The sequence below is a fragment of the Schistosoma mansoni genome, chromosome 7 (assembly GCF_000237925.1).
Source record: "Schistosoma mansoni strain Puerto Rico chromosome 7, complete genome".
Lineage (NCBI taxonomy): Eukaryota > Metazoa > Platyhelminthes > Trematoda > Strigeidida > Schistosomatidae > Schistosoma > Schistosoma mansoni.
The window spans coordinates 9,080,185-9,092,218 of record NC_031501.1 but is presented as its reverse complement, the minus strand read 5'-3'; positions in this window follow the sequence as shown (position 1 = coordinate 9,092,218).

Here is a 12,034-nt window from a genome sequence, read left to right as displayed (position 1 = left end):
TTAATGATGGTAATGATAACATCTATTCCATTTGTCTAGTAACTCAAATCACATCTCACATATCATTTACAAGACTTCAAGAAGAAAGAGCGTGAGGGAGTGTGTGTGTGTGTGAGAGAGAGAAAGAGTAATGATGGTTCTCTGATGACAATAATTTATCATCCGAATATGATTTGTGATTAGAAATGATTCAACCGAGTTAACTTATCAAATCACTTACCATAATACCCATTGAATCATAACAATGTTCTAATTGTTTTGATGATTGTTAAAGATAGTTTTACCGGAAGTTAAGATAAGTGGGGCATAAATATTTGACAAATGATTGAGATTTAAAGACATAATGATTATGTAAAAGATAGTTCCCTTTATAAACTTTGTTAATACACATAGTAATCATTGAATGAAAGTGTTTATAAACAAAATTCACTGTTTTGTTACTATGCTAATTCTTAACATATAAGGGTTATGTAGATTGTTGAATATTTTTTTTGAGATGATTAGCTAATCATGTGCATATTAGTGATTGACTCCAAGATGATTTCCTGGAGTTCTAGTGAGAAGTCATGACTAGTGGATTTCAATCCGCGTCAGGTGAAGATAGGTATCTACCTCAGACAGTGAATGAATGGTTGAGCAGACATTCATGGATTGATGGAAGTTAGATATTAACAACCTTGAATGCTGGCTCAATAGTCTAAAGGTTAAGTGTTCACGTGCGAGACTGGCAGGTCCTGGGTTTGAATCTCGTGGATGCACACTGTTGAGGAGTCCCATAATAGGACGAAACGGCCATCCAGTGCTTCCAGGTTTTCCATGGTGGTCTAGCTTCAATTGACTCATGATCTCAACTCTATACAATTCTGTATATAACAATATGTTCAGTAACCTAATCGAAGGTCGATAAGAACTCATTTCATGTTACTTCCAACTGTATTTATAAATTTACGTGTACCTACCTGCCAAAGCAGCTACAATGGCCGAATAGAAAGAAGGATATATCTCAGATTTTTTTGAACATGTTCCAAAAAGTCATGAAACAAGAGAAAGAGAACGACTCTAAACAGTGCAATTACCAAAAACATATCTTGGATACAGGACATCAAGGTCTCGACCTTGCGATATTTCAAGGTGATTAGTAAACAGTCAAGCTCCAATCTTCTAAAGCCGTTGCCATCAGGTGTCAAGATTCTGACTTATATATGTTAAAAATCTCTTCTTCATTATGTCCTAAAAAATTCTTTCAACCTTTTGGTTCAACTGATTACATCTTTTGATTTCGACTGTCTTCCAGATTAGTAATCTTATTTTATTAACTGAAGTTTACTCACTTTATTCCTATCAGCGTTTACTTATTATGTAATCGCTTGTTTCTGAACCTTTGAACTCTTGTTACAATCAGTGTTGTAGAATGTTCTTTTACATAAGATATATATATTTACAATATTCAGTCTATTGCTCCTTCCAGCCATAGAAACATGGAGAAACCTGGTAGGCCCTTCTGGATAAGAGTGCTACATCGAAGCACGGCACAACTACCGGGGCGGGATGGCTGTTTTTGCACTGTTTACGCAGAACCATTACATAACAATCTCATTCTGTTTTCTTTTAGGCAGACTCATTTTTACCATCTTTTTAAAACCTTCAATAGTTATGCAATGACTCTTTGTAGCATTCGTAATCGTTTGCAGGTAAAGGTAGAGTGATTGATTAAGGCGATCTCCACCACCTACATTACCGCTCACGTTAGTACATGAAATGGTTGCCATGATCCAGGAGGCACGACGAGGACATGTGAGTCGGATTTTGTCTCCCATTCAGTCTATTAAATTTATTTACACCCTTACTATATTGTACTAATGTATCTTCATTAAAACTTCCATCTAAACTCTTTTATGTAAGTAATTTAAATCCATTATGTAATTCTGATTTCAAATACCGCAGGTTGTAAGTAGCTGACGAGAACCAAACGAAATAATGTTGTTTCAACTAATAGTAATGAATATGAGGAGTTTTTTGTGAATATTATGGTAATTTTAATAGTTGGGATCATAAGTCAATTGAAGCTAGACCACAATGGAAAACCTGGAAGCGCTAGAGAGACCGTTTCGTCCTCTGGTAGGACTCCTCAGCGGTGCTCATCAATGATCCCACCTCACGAGATTCAAACCCAGGACCTATCAGTCTCGCCCACGAACGCTTAACCTCTAGCCCACTGAGGCGGTCGGCATCCAATGGTGTTAATGTCTAACTTCAACTAATTAATTGACCAAACGATTGAAAGGAAACTTGTTATCGACTTCAGAACTATATATACATGTATTTGCAACTAATAGTTATATAACTCAACCCGTAGCCCTTTTACCGTTACTACCAATGACAATGCTTATGAACAACAAAATAAAGATCAAAGTATGTTTAACTGAAGAGTCCTTAGTAAGATAATACAAACATGCTGTAATCCATTGTTAATCATATAGTTCATTGATACTATAAAACATACACTTAATCCATTTAAGATGAAAATAAGCAAATTAACGCTGGTTAAAGAGATAGTCTTTAAAGAAGACAGTCATGGGAAAGATACTTGCTAGAAAACTTAGATCAGTCTAGAGGTTAATTGCTCGCGTGAGAGACTGATAGGTCCTGGGTTCGAGTCTCGTGAGGTGGGATCGTGGGTGCGCACTGCCGAGGAGTCCTACCAGAGGACGAAACGGTCGTCTAGTGCTTCCAGGTTTTCCATTGTGGTCTAGACTCAAATGACTCATGAATTCAATTATAAAATTACTATTATATCCACGAAACCCCCTTCTTATAATGATCATACGCTCACTAGTGACTGGCTCCATGAGGTAATTCTAGGAGTTCTAATGAGAAGTCGTGACCAGTGGAGTTATTCCATGTCAGGTAGAAGTAGCTTCAATTAACTCATGAATTCAACAATTAAAATTACTAAAATCTCTAAAAAACCCCTCCCCCTACTGATAGTAAATGAATTGTTCATTATTAAAAAAATTAGAAATAAACATTTATATCTTCTTATCTTAACTTCCGGTAAAACTATCTTTACCAATCATCAAACACAAATGGAACGTTATTATGATTCAATGTGGATTATGGTTAGGGATTTGATAAGAAAGTTAACTGTGTTGTAATTGAATTCATTCTGACTAGTGAATAACAAGTGAATTTGTGATTTGTAAATCATTTCTAATCACAAATCATATTCGGATGATAAATTATTGTCATCAGAGAACCATCATTACTCTCTCTCTCTCTCTCACACACACACACACTCTCTGTCTTCTTCTTCTTCAAATCTTGTAGTTGATATGTGATTTGAGTTACTAGACAAATGAAGTAATTGTTATCATCACCATCATTAACATTATTATGTTGATTCGTATGTGTATTAGTGATTATGATTGAATCATTGTGTTCTCAATACAATAGATCTCATCATGGAACTCGACTTCACATAGATATGGATTTGGTCAGTTGGTTAGTGTAAATCATCTCCATCAGCACATACATACACACACAAGTAAACCGCGTATCTTGACACATCTTGATTCCTCCAATAATTGATTCAAATATTTCGAATGTAATGTAGTGGTGTAGTGTAATAATGTAATGTTCAGTAATTGCATTTTGATCATTTGGTAATATTGCACACATAGATACTTTGATGAGTTGATGAGTGTTAATATTATGGATTGATGAATGGAGTGTGTTTGTTGTTGTTCAATCATTGTTGTGGATTAGCGTCAATGATGTTGTGTGAGGTGAACAAAGGTAATATGCTATCATCACTGTGTTGAACCAATGACGGTAGTTGGTGTGATGTTCACTATGATGTTGGTGGACTGATTGATAGATTTCCTTTATTGAAGTGAAACTGTGCAATCATAAAATGCAAATGTGACTACGAATATTGAGTAGAGTGTTGTTTTGCAATGTGATAATTCCACATTAATTCATCAAATTAGTGACGAGTTACTGTTCTAATGATTGTACACATTGAGGATGTTTCAACATTGTCTGATGAACACTGCAAATTGCACTATTGTTTACACTTATATGAAGAGTGGTGAGAATTCGGTAGTACACAGATCCTTAACATGGTGACAACATGGATATTTCAATGGAATTGTTGTGAGTGTGATCAGTAGACATACATGTAAATAAATAGATTGATAGAAGTTTATTGAAATATTAATTGTGATGTGTGTGATCAGTGAAGCGTGTTCAAATCTCAGTATTTATGTATATGAATATTTGTGGAAACATTGTTGTGTTTGTGTATGCATGTGTGTGTGATGAGAGGCAGATGATGAACACAGTCAGCAGTAATTTTCATGTAATTGTAACTAAATCCGATCAAGAATTGAGTACAAACCACTCACTTATTGTTTACCTGGTCACTTTCATATTACCCTGTGTCTGTATGTGAAGGTATGCAATCAGATTGCATGTACACAGTGAGACATTAGTGGACTGAGATATTCGCCCATCACTATGAAATGTAACGATTTCTCTTGTTGATGGAAATCTGTGTATTCAATTCAAACATAATTGTGATTCATAATATTTTGAATATTATGTCCATCACTACTACTCCTACAACAACAACAACTACTACTACTCCTGCTACCCCTACTACTACTTCTACTACCATTGCTTATTCTACTCATCCATTTCTTCTACTTGATTTAATCAATTGGAAATTATGAATGGTGTTGTTTCAATTTGTAGCAATGTGTTTTTTCACTTTCCAATGGAACATATACTGTATGTAATGAAAATGAAGCATAAATCTTACCATGGTGACCATACAATACAATTGTCCAGCTTATGATTACCGAATTCATTGTAATGATTTAATAATTGGATAATGTGTAACGTGTCAAATGATAGGTTGTAAGTTAATCTATCACAATCCTCAGATCTCTACTTCGTTCCATATATCCCAGTTGAATTCATCAGCTTCCATGTATTTGTGTGTATTGATCTATTCAATGTATGTTTACAACCACACTCTTTGTGATTCTATGTAGTATGATTAACTTGCATTATTCATGTAATATAACTATGTGTTTTCATTGATATCACGAATCATACTATGTTAATGAGCGTTGAGAACGTGTGAGCACTGAACATCTGATTCCTTGTGGTTTGACACTCCTTGATTGTATTAGGCATCGTGATCCGCGTTAGAGTTAATGGAACTCGGGACCTCTTATGTTGTGTGCAAATACTTAATTTATTGGCAACTGGACCGTTATCTCTAGGTATATTTGTTCAACCACAATCAATCCACGATATTATATTACTGCTTTATATTGTTTTCTGTCTGTTGTTTACTTGTATTTTTCCATTATTGTGTAGGACTGCAATTGATCAGTCTCTTTTTTTTTGGCATATGCGCGGATTGCTTCGATATTGCCTTAAGTCACAAGTTTTACAAGCAATGGAATCCAGGACGCGCGTTTCGTCCTATGTATTTTGATGGTTTGGACTAATGATATGAGTTGTATAGAAATCTGCCTGCAACTCTTGATTCAAAATCCGTATGATTAATAAAATTACTTCTAAACTGAACTAATCCTATACTACAAATAATTGTCGATCCAAACCCTCAAAATCTATTTCTTAGGTTGATTCTAGTCGAATTTTTAAAAAGTTAATGGATTCCCGGACAACTTTAACTGTCAATGGTGTAAAATGTAAACCAATAGGATTTAGTTCAGCTTTAAATGACATTGTGTTTGTCATGGGATCAGAAAATCTTGTCTTTCCAGTGATATGTGTATCCATTAGTTATGGACTTTTGAGGATTTAATTAGTAAGACGAAACACCTATCCTGTAACTTTGCTTTCAAATCTACAGAAGTCGTTGGTGTTAATAATTTACAAAATTACCTAGGAGGGATGGAATTTGGCTGGCGGTGAACTCTAGGATGTTCTTTGTTTCCTCCTACTTGGGACTCGTCAGATAGATGCACCTACATCACAGAGTGAGTTTATATTTACTTAAGGATATGAATTCAGTACCTTTTGTTTCAAACGCCAACGCATAACTCACTAAGCTACTGAGTTCAGATATCTACTCACTTATGCAACGGTTGTAAATTCCAATTTGATATTCAATGGTTTTGAATTATCCCATTCCTTAAATTTCGACCGGTATTTAATTAGTCTTAGCTGGAGTACATCCAGCTGATAAGTCCTAAAAAGGATGAAACGACGTGCGTCTTGGATGGCAATACTAGCCCCATTCCATCTGCTCAATATAAACTTTTGATATAATGGCTTCATATCAAGGAAATCCCCACATCATACGCATATACCACAGAAGACTGATCTAAATTCAGTCAAGATCTAAACCATTACCAATTAAATTACAAAGTTGTATTTGAAAAATGATTTATTATAGCCCGCATCATTTATACCTTCTATCAGTTAAATCATTTACGCTTCATCAGTGAACCTAAAACATTGAACACTATTTATGACAGTTTGTATCTTCCAATTTCTTTTATTTTTATTTATAAGAACACATAAATATTGGTACAAGGAAGCACCAGATAAATATGCGCCGCACCAATCTCATTTGATTTGTATGAGGGCTGTGATACTGCCCAGGTGCTGGAATTGAAGCAGGTGGTTTTCTTAGGGGACCACAACCGGAGCCTTTGACCTAAAGGTCTGATCCACAAGGCAGTGGAGCAACGTAAGGAGATACAGTCCCATGATAGTCGGTGACCAACGATTGATTCATACGCTATTTATTCCCTCAGGATACTGGAGCCAGACCATGTGCACCATTGGTTTGGAACGAGGGTTTTCCAACTCCCCTAGGTGGACACTCCACATCCACCAACCCGGTTAAAGCGCTGGACGTTCGCTTTTCGTCCTCTCAATTTCGTAAACAACAGTAATGCCACGAGAAGTCAGTGAGTAGGACCTCGCTGACAGAGGCTGTATACGCGTCGCCATGTGAGAGCATTTGGGGAGGGAGAGCGCACTTTCCCCACTCTCGGACGTACCAGAGCATTTGGAGGCTATCTTCCCATTGTTGATGCTAAAGACTGTAACTGATCAGTCTCTTTTTAAGATATATACGATCTGAGTGAATCGCTTAGATACTTCCAGTTAGTCAATGGTCAATTAGTAGTCCTTAACATCAACAAAAGGGGTAGATCCGAATTCCTTACTAACTGTTAAAGGCTAATGATTATCTTGACTAAGTAGATAAAAAGTTGGGGTTAGGAACGAAAGATACCAGGTTCAAGTTTCTTTTTTTTTGAACATCAACAATGGAATGCAGATATATCCAAGATAAATATTATTATTGTAAGAAATTTGTGGCTTATGTCATGGGCTGACAACTCGTGAAAATCATAAGGCATGAGATGTCTGTTTTAACCTAGTATGTGACTCATTAGAAGTGTCGTTCACGACCTTACCAGAGATCGAACCTAGGACCTTCAGGTACCGATCCCAGATGGGTTCTAGAATGTACGCTAATGATGAATCTTATAATAGAGCGAGAGAGCTATTTCATTCCTTTTGATTTATAGTAATTGTCAGTCGATTATGTAAATCATACAATTGACTAATCTCCACAAACCACACACTAATGATACTTATTATAAAGTCAATCTTTGTATAAATCGAAATGCTTCATCTATAACAGTGAATTACAAACTAAGATGTGAATAAACTATTAGGTTCGAAGGTAATCGACTTAAGAAGTTCTTTATATCAAATTGTGAACAGTGTACTTTACACGAAATTGGACTCTGGGATTCAACTCTTGGATCATGTACGGAAAATATTTGTATGTGTGTCTTATACTTCGATTGTTTCACTCTTGTTCCTTTCGTATTCTGGATTTTATGACATTTAATAATTGTTTATTTGTCTGAACACATAAATATTGGTACAAAGGGGCACCAGATACATATGTACCACACAAGTTACTTGATTTGTGTGTGAGCTGTGTTACTGCCCAGGTGCCCAGACCGAAACAGGTGGTTTTCTTAGGGAGCCACACCCGGAGCATTTGACCTAAAGGTATAATCCACAAGACAGTGGAGCATCGTGAGGAGATGCAGTCCAATGGTAGCCGATGACTAACAATAGGTTCATACGCCATTTGTTCCCTCAGGATACTGGAGCTAGACCATGTGCACCATTGGTTTGGAATGAGGGTTTTCCAACTCCCCTAGGTGAACCCTTCGTATCCACCAACCCGGTTGAAGCGCCGGACATTCACTTTTCATCTTCTAAATTTTGTAAACAATACCCCTGGTGCGAGAAGGCAGTGAGTAGTACTTCCCTGGCAGTGTCTGTATGCACGTGGTCATGTGAGAGCATTTCGACAGGGAGAGCTGACTCTCCCCACTCTCAGCCGTACCACGATTCCATTATATACAATACTTGTACAATTTTTGAGTAGTAATAACAAAATAACCTTAAGTGCTCCCTACCTGAATGATAATAATTGTTAACATTTCTTCTTCAAAAGCCTGATAAGTATGTAGGGAAACAGATAATCATTCTGATACCTTAGAGTCAATATGACGCAGTTCTGTTATCCATACAATCTCAGTTAACAGACATAAGCTTTAGTGTGACATTCCAATCAACATGTCCAATCGTTTTGTACATTTTAGCTTCATACCTCGTCACATCACATAGCTACGTACATCATTTCAGTGTATATGTGGGTATGAATACACTTACAGAATTGGTTACTATTCAAAATATACCATGTCTTCAACCTAAATCTTCATTTTCATAAACATTTCGTCAGTAGGAAACTAACCTTATTGGTATTTGTATAAAATGGTCTATTCACTGAAATGTGGCATAAACACACCGAACGGAAACATTAACGTATTGCTAATAATAAAAAACATATTTATGATATCCCACTGAGTAGGAAAACTATATTTTTGAATTTTCTGATGTTACATAACTCAGTGTAAGTCACCGCCTCGTGAGATTCGAACCCAGGACCTTTCGGTCTAGCGCGCGCGAACGCTTAACCTCTACACCACTGAGCTGACATCCAGATCATGATCTCAACTATTAAGATTACTATAATATCCACAAAAACCCCTTCTGATGGTAGTCAACATATGCTAACTGATGACTAGCTTTAAGAGGGATTTCCTGGAGTTCTAGTGATAAGCAGTGACCAGTGGAGTTTAACTGGGTCTGTTGTAAGATAGTAACTCACTGAAGACAATGGTGGATGTGTCGGTCACTGTCGTGGATTAGTTGAAGTTAGACATTAAAACCGATGGATGCCGGCAAATTCAATGGTCTAGATGTTAAGTGTTCGTGCGCGAGACCTAAAGGTCCTGGGTCCGAATCTCGCAAGGCGGGTTCGTGGATGTGCACTACTGAGGAGTTCCACAGTAGGACGAAACGGCCGTCCAGTGCTTCCATAGTGGTCTAGCTTCAATTAACTAATATTCGCAACTATTAAATTAACCCAAGCTTAAATTGTACAAGGGAACAAAGAAAGGATTCTCAATGCGATCAATCGAAAAACAGGTCTAGCCAAGTCAATGTCATTTCGACTAAGTTGACTTATGTGTGACATGTTTATGTATGTAAAAGGTTCCGAACAGTGATTTTAAAAATTTATTTGACATTGCTTACCAAATCCAAAGCTCGGTATAAATTTACACTACTTATTAATAATCAGTAGTTTGTCACGCCTACTTCACCCACTTAAGCTTGTATTTCAGTATTTTCTTCTGTCATGGTACCTCAAATAGTGTCACACAGTCCAGATAATCTTCGTCTTCTTATTACACAATCCAAGTTTATCGAAGGGTCTAATGGCTTTAAATTTCGTGTCTCCTTTAGCTTATTTAGCCTTACCATACTCTGGAATTTTTAAAAAACTTTCTTACTTCTCGACAAAAAGAGATCAATTCAATTTTGTTAATCGCACGCTTCAAGAAAAATCCTATTATTTAATTTCAGGTTTATTTTCTTATGTGTAACATGATTATTTACCTAGACACCCATGTTTTATGGATATTATTATTTTGAATTCAATAGTTTCCAGTCTTACCACTTACTAGATTCACTCAGTAAGAAATTGTTTAATAACTAGAATTCTTGCGACAGGTTCAATCACTTTCCTGTTTGAAGTAGTTAACGAAAGTGATTCTAGCTAAATTCTGAAGACGAACTTATACTTATGAATATTATTTCTGTTTGTTTGTACTACGATGCCCCCAAATGCCCTGGTACGGCTGAGAGTGGGGAGAGTCCACTCTCCCTCTCGAAATGCTCTCACATGGCCACGCGAATATATAGCCTCTGCCAGGGAAGTCCTACTCACTGCATTCTCGTGGCATTACTGTTGTTTACGAAATTCAGAGGACGAAAAGCGAATGTTCGGCGCTTTAACCGGGTTGGTTGACAAGGCGAGTCCACCTAGGGGAGTTGGAAAACCCTCATTCCAAACCAATGGTGCACATGGGCTGACTCCAGTATCCTGAAGGAACAAATGGCGCACGAATCAATCGTTGATCACCGGCTACTATGGGACTGCATCTCCTCACAATGCTCCACTGCCTTGTGGATCAGATCTTTCGGTCAAAGGCTCCGGGTGTGGGCCCCTAAGAAAACCACCTGCTTCAGTTTGGGCACCTGGGCAGTATCACAGCCCTCAAGCAAATCGAATAAGATTTGTATGGCGCATATGTATCTGGTGCTTCCTTGTACCAATATTTATGTGTTTAAATAAATAAATAAAATTTGTACTACGATACAGTTGGATGACATTAAAATGGCCCTAAAATTCCATGCTACTTATCAATCAATGAGAATACAGGTATGTGTAGCACAAGTGTCTTTTGCTGAATGTGATGAGATTTCATGTGTACAGACGTTTAAGATGACTTAATAATCGATAACGCGATGGCGTTTGAAGCGAAAGTTATTGGGTTCGAGTCCCAGAGTGAACATCAACTCTGAGATGCAGGCACATACAGCTGACGAGTCCCAAATCGGACGAAACGCGCGTCCTTGATTCCACTGCTAGTCACTATCCATCTTTGCTTACATATAGCCCCCAAATGCCCTGGTACGGCCCAGAGTAGGGAGAGTCCACTCTCCCTCTCGAAATGCTCTCACATGGCCACACGTATATAGCCTCTACCAGGGAAGTCCTACTCACTGTTTTCTCGAGGTGAGGGTGCTGTTTACGAAATTGAGAGGACGAAAAGCAAATGTCCGGCACTTTAACCGGGTTAGTGGATCCACTTAGAGGAGTTGGAAAACCCTGATTCCAAACCAATGGTGCATATTGGGCTCCAGGATCCTAAAAAACAAATGGCGTATGAACCTATTGTCGGTCACCGACTACCATAGGATTGAATCTCCTCACGATGCTCCAATGCCTTGAGAATCAGACTTTTAGGTCACAGGCTCGGGATGTGACCCTCTAAGAAACCCACTTGCTTCGGTTTGGGCACCTGGGCAGTATCACAGCCCTCACACAAATAAATTAAATGATTTCAACTGACAATCCTATTTACGCGCCTACTAATTTTACCATAATAGTTTTTCACTTATGGTATGATATACTTACTGATCCACTCTTAACGCACGAAAGGATAAAAAATTAACATGTTTTTGGCATTTATACAGTTGTTTCCATTCTACGACTCTATAATAGACTAAAACTACGTTCCTGAGATTTAACCATTCCAAAAAGAAAATCTCAACAAAGTTACTTATTCACTAAACAATAATTAGCAACACTTTTTGAGCTACGAAAACAAATCGCCTCCACGATCTCCAAGTGGTTTAACAATGTAGTATAGTTTTACAGTAGACTTATACAACTTATAAAAAGCCTTAGAAATAGAATTGCGGGATTAGCGAAACTGATTACGTGAAGACAAAGTAACGACTGTCCAATAAATTTGGACAAAACACCATCAAGTGGATATGCCAAATATTGAAAAGTATCATAAACTCCATTATATATGTCTAA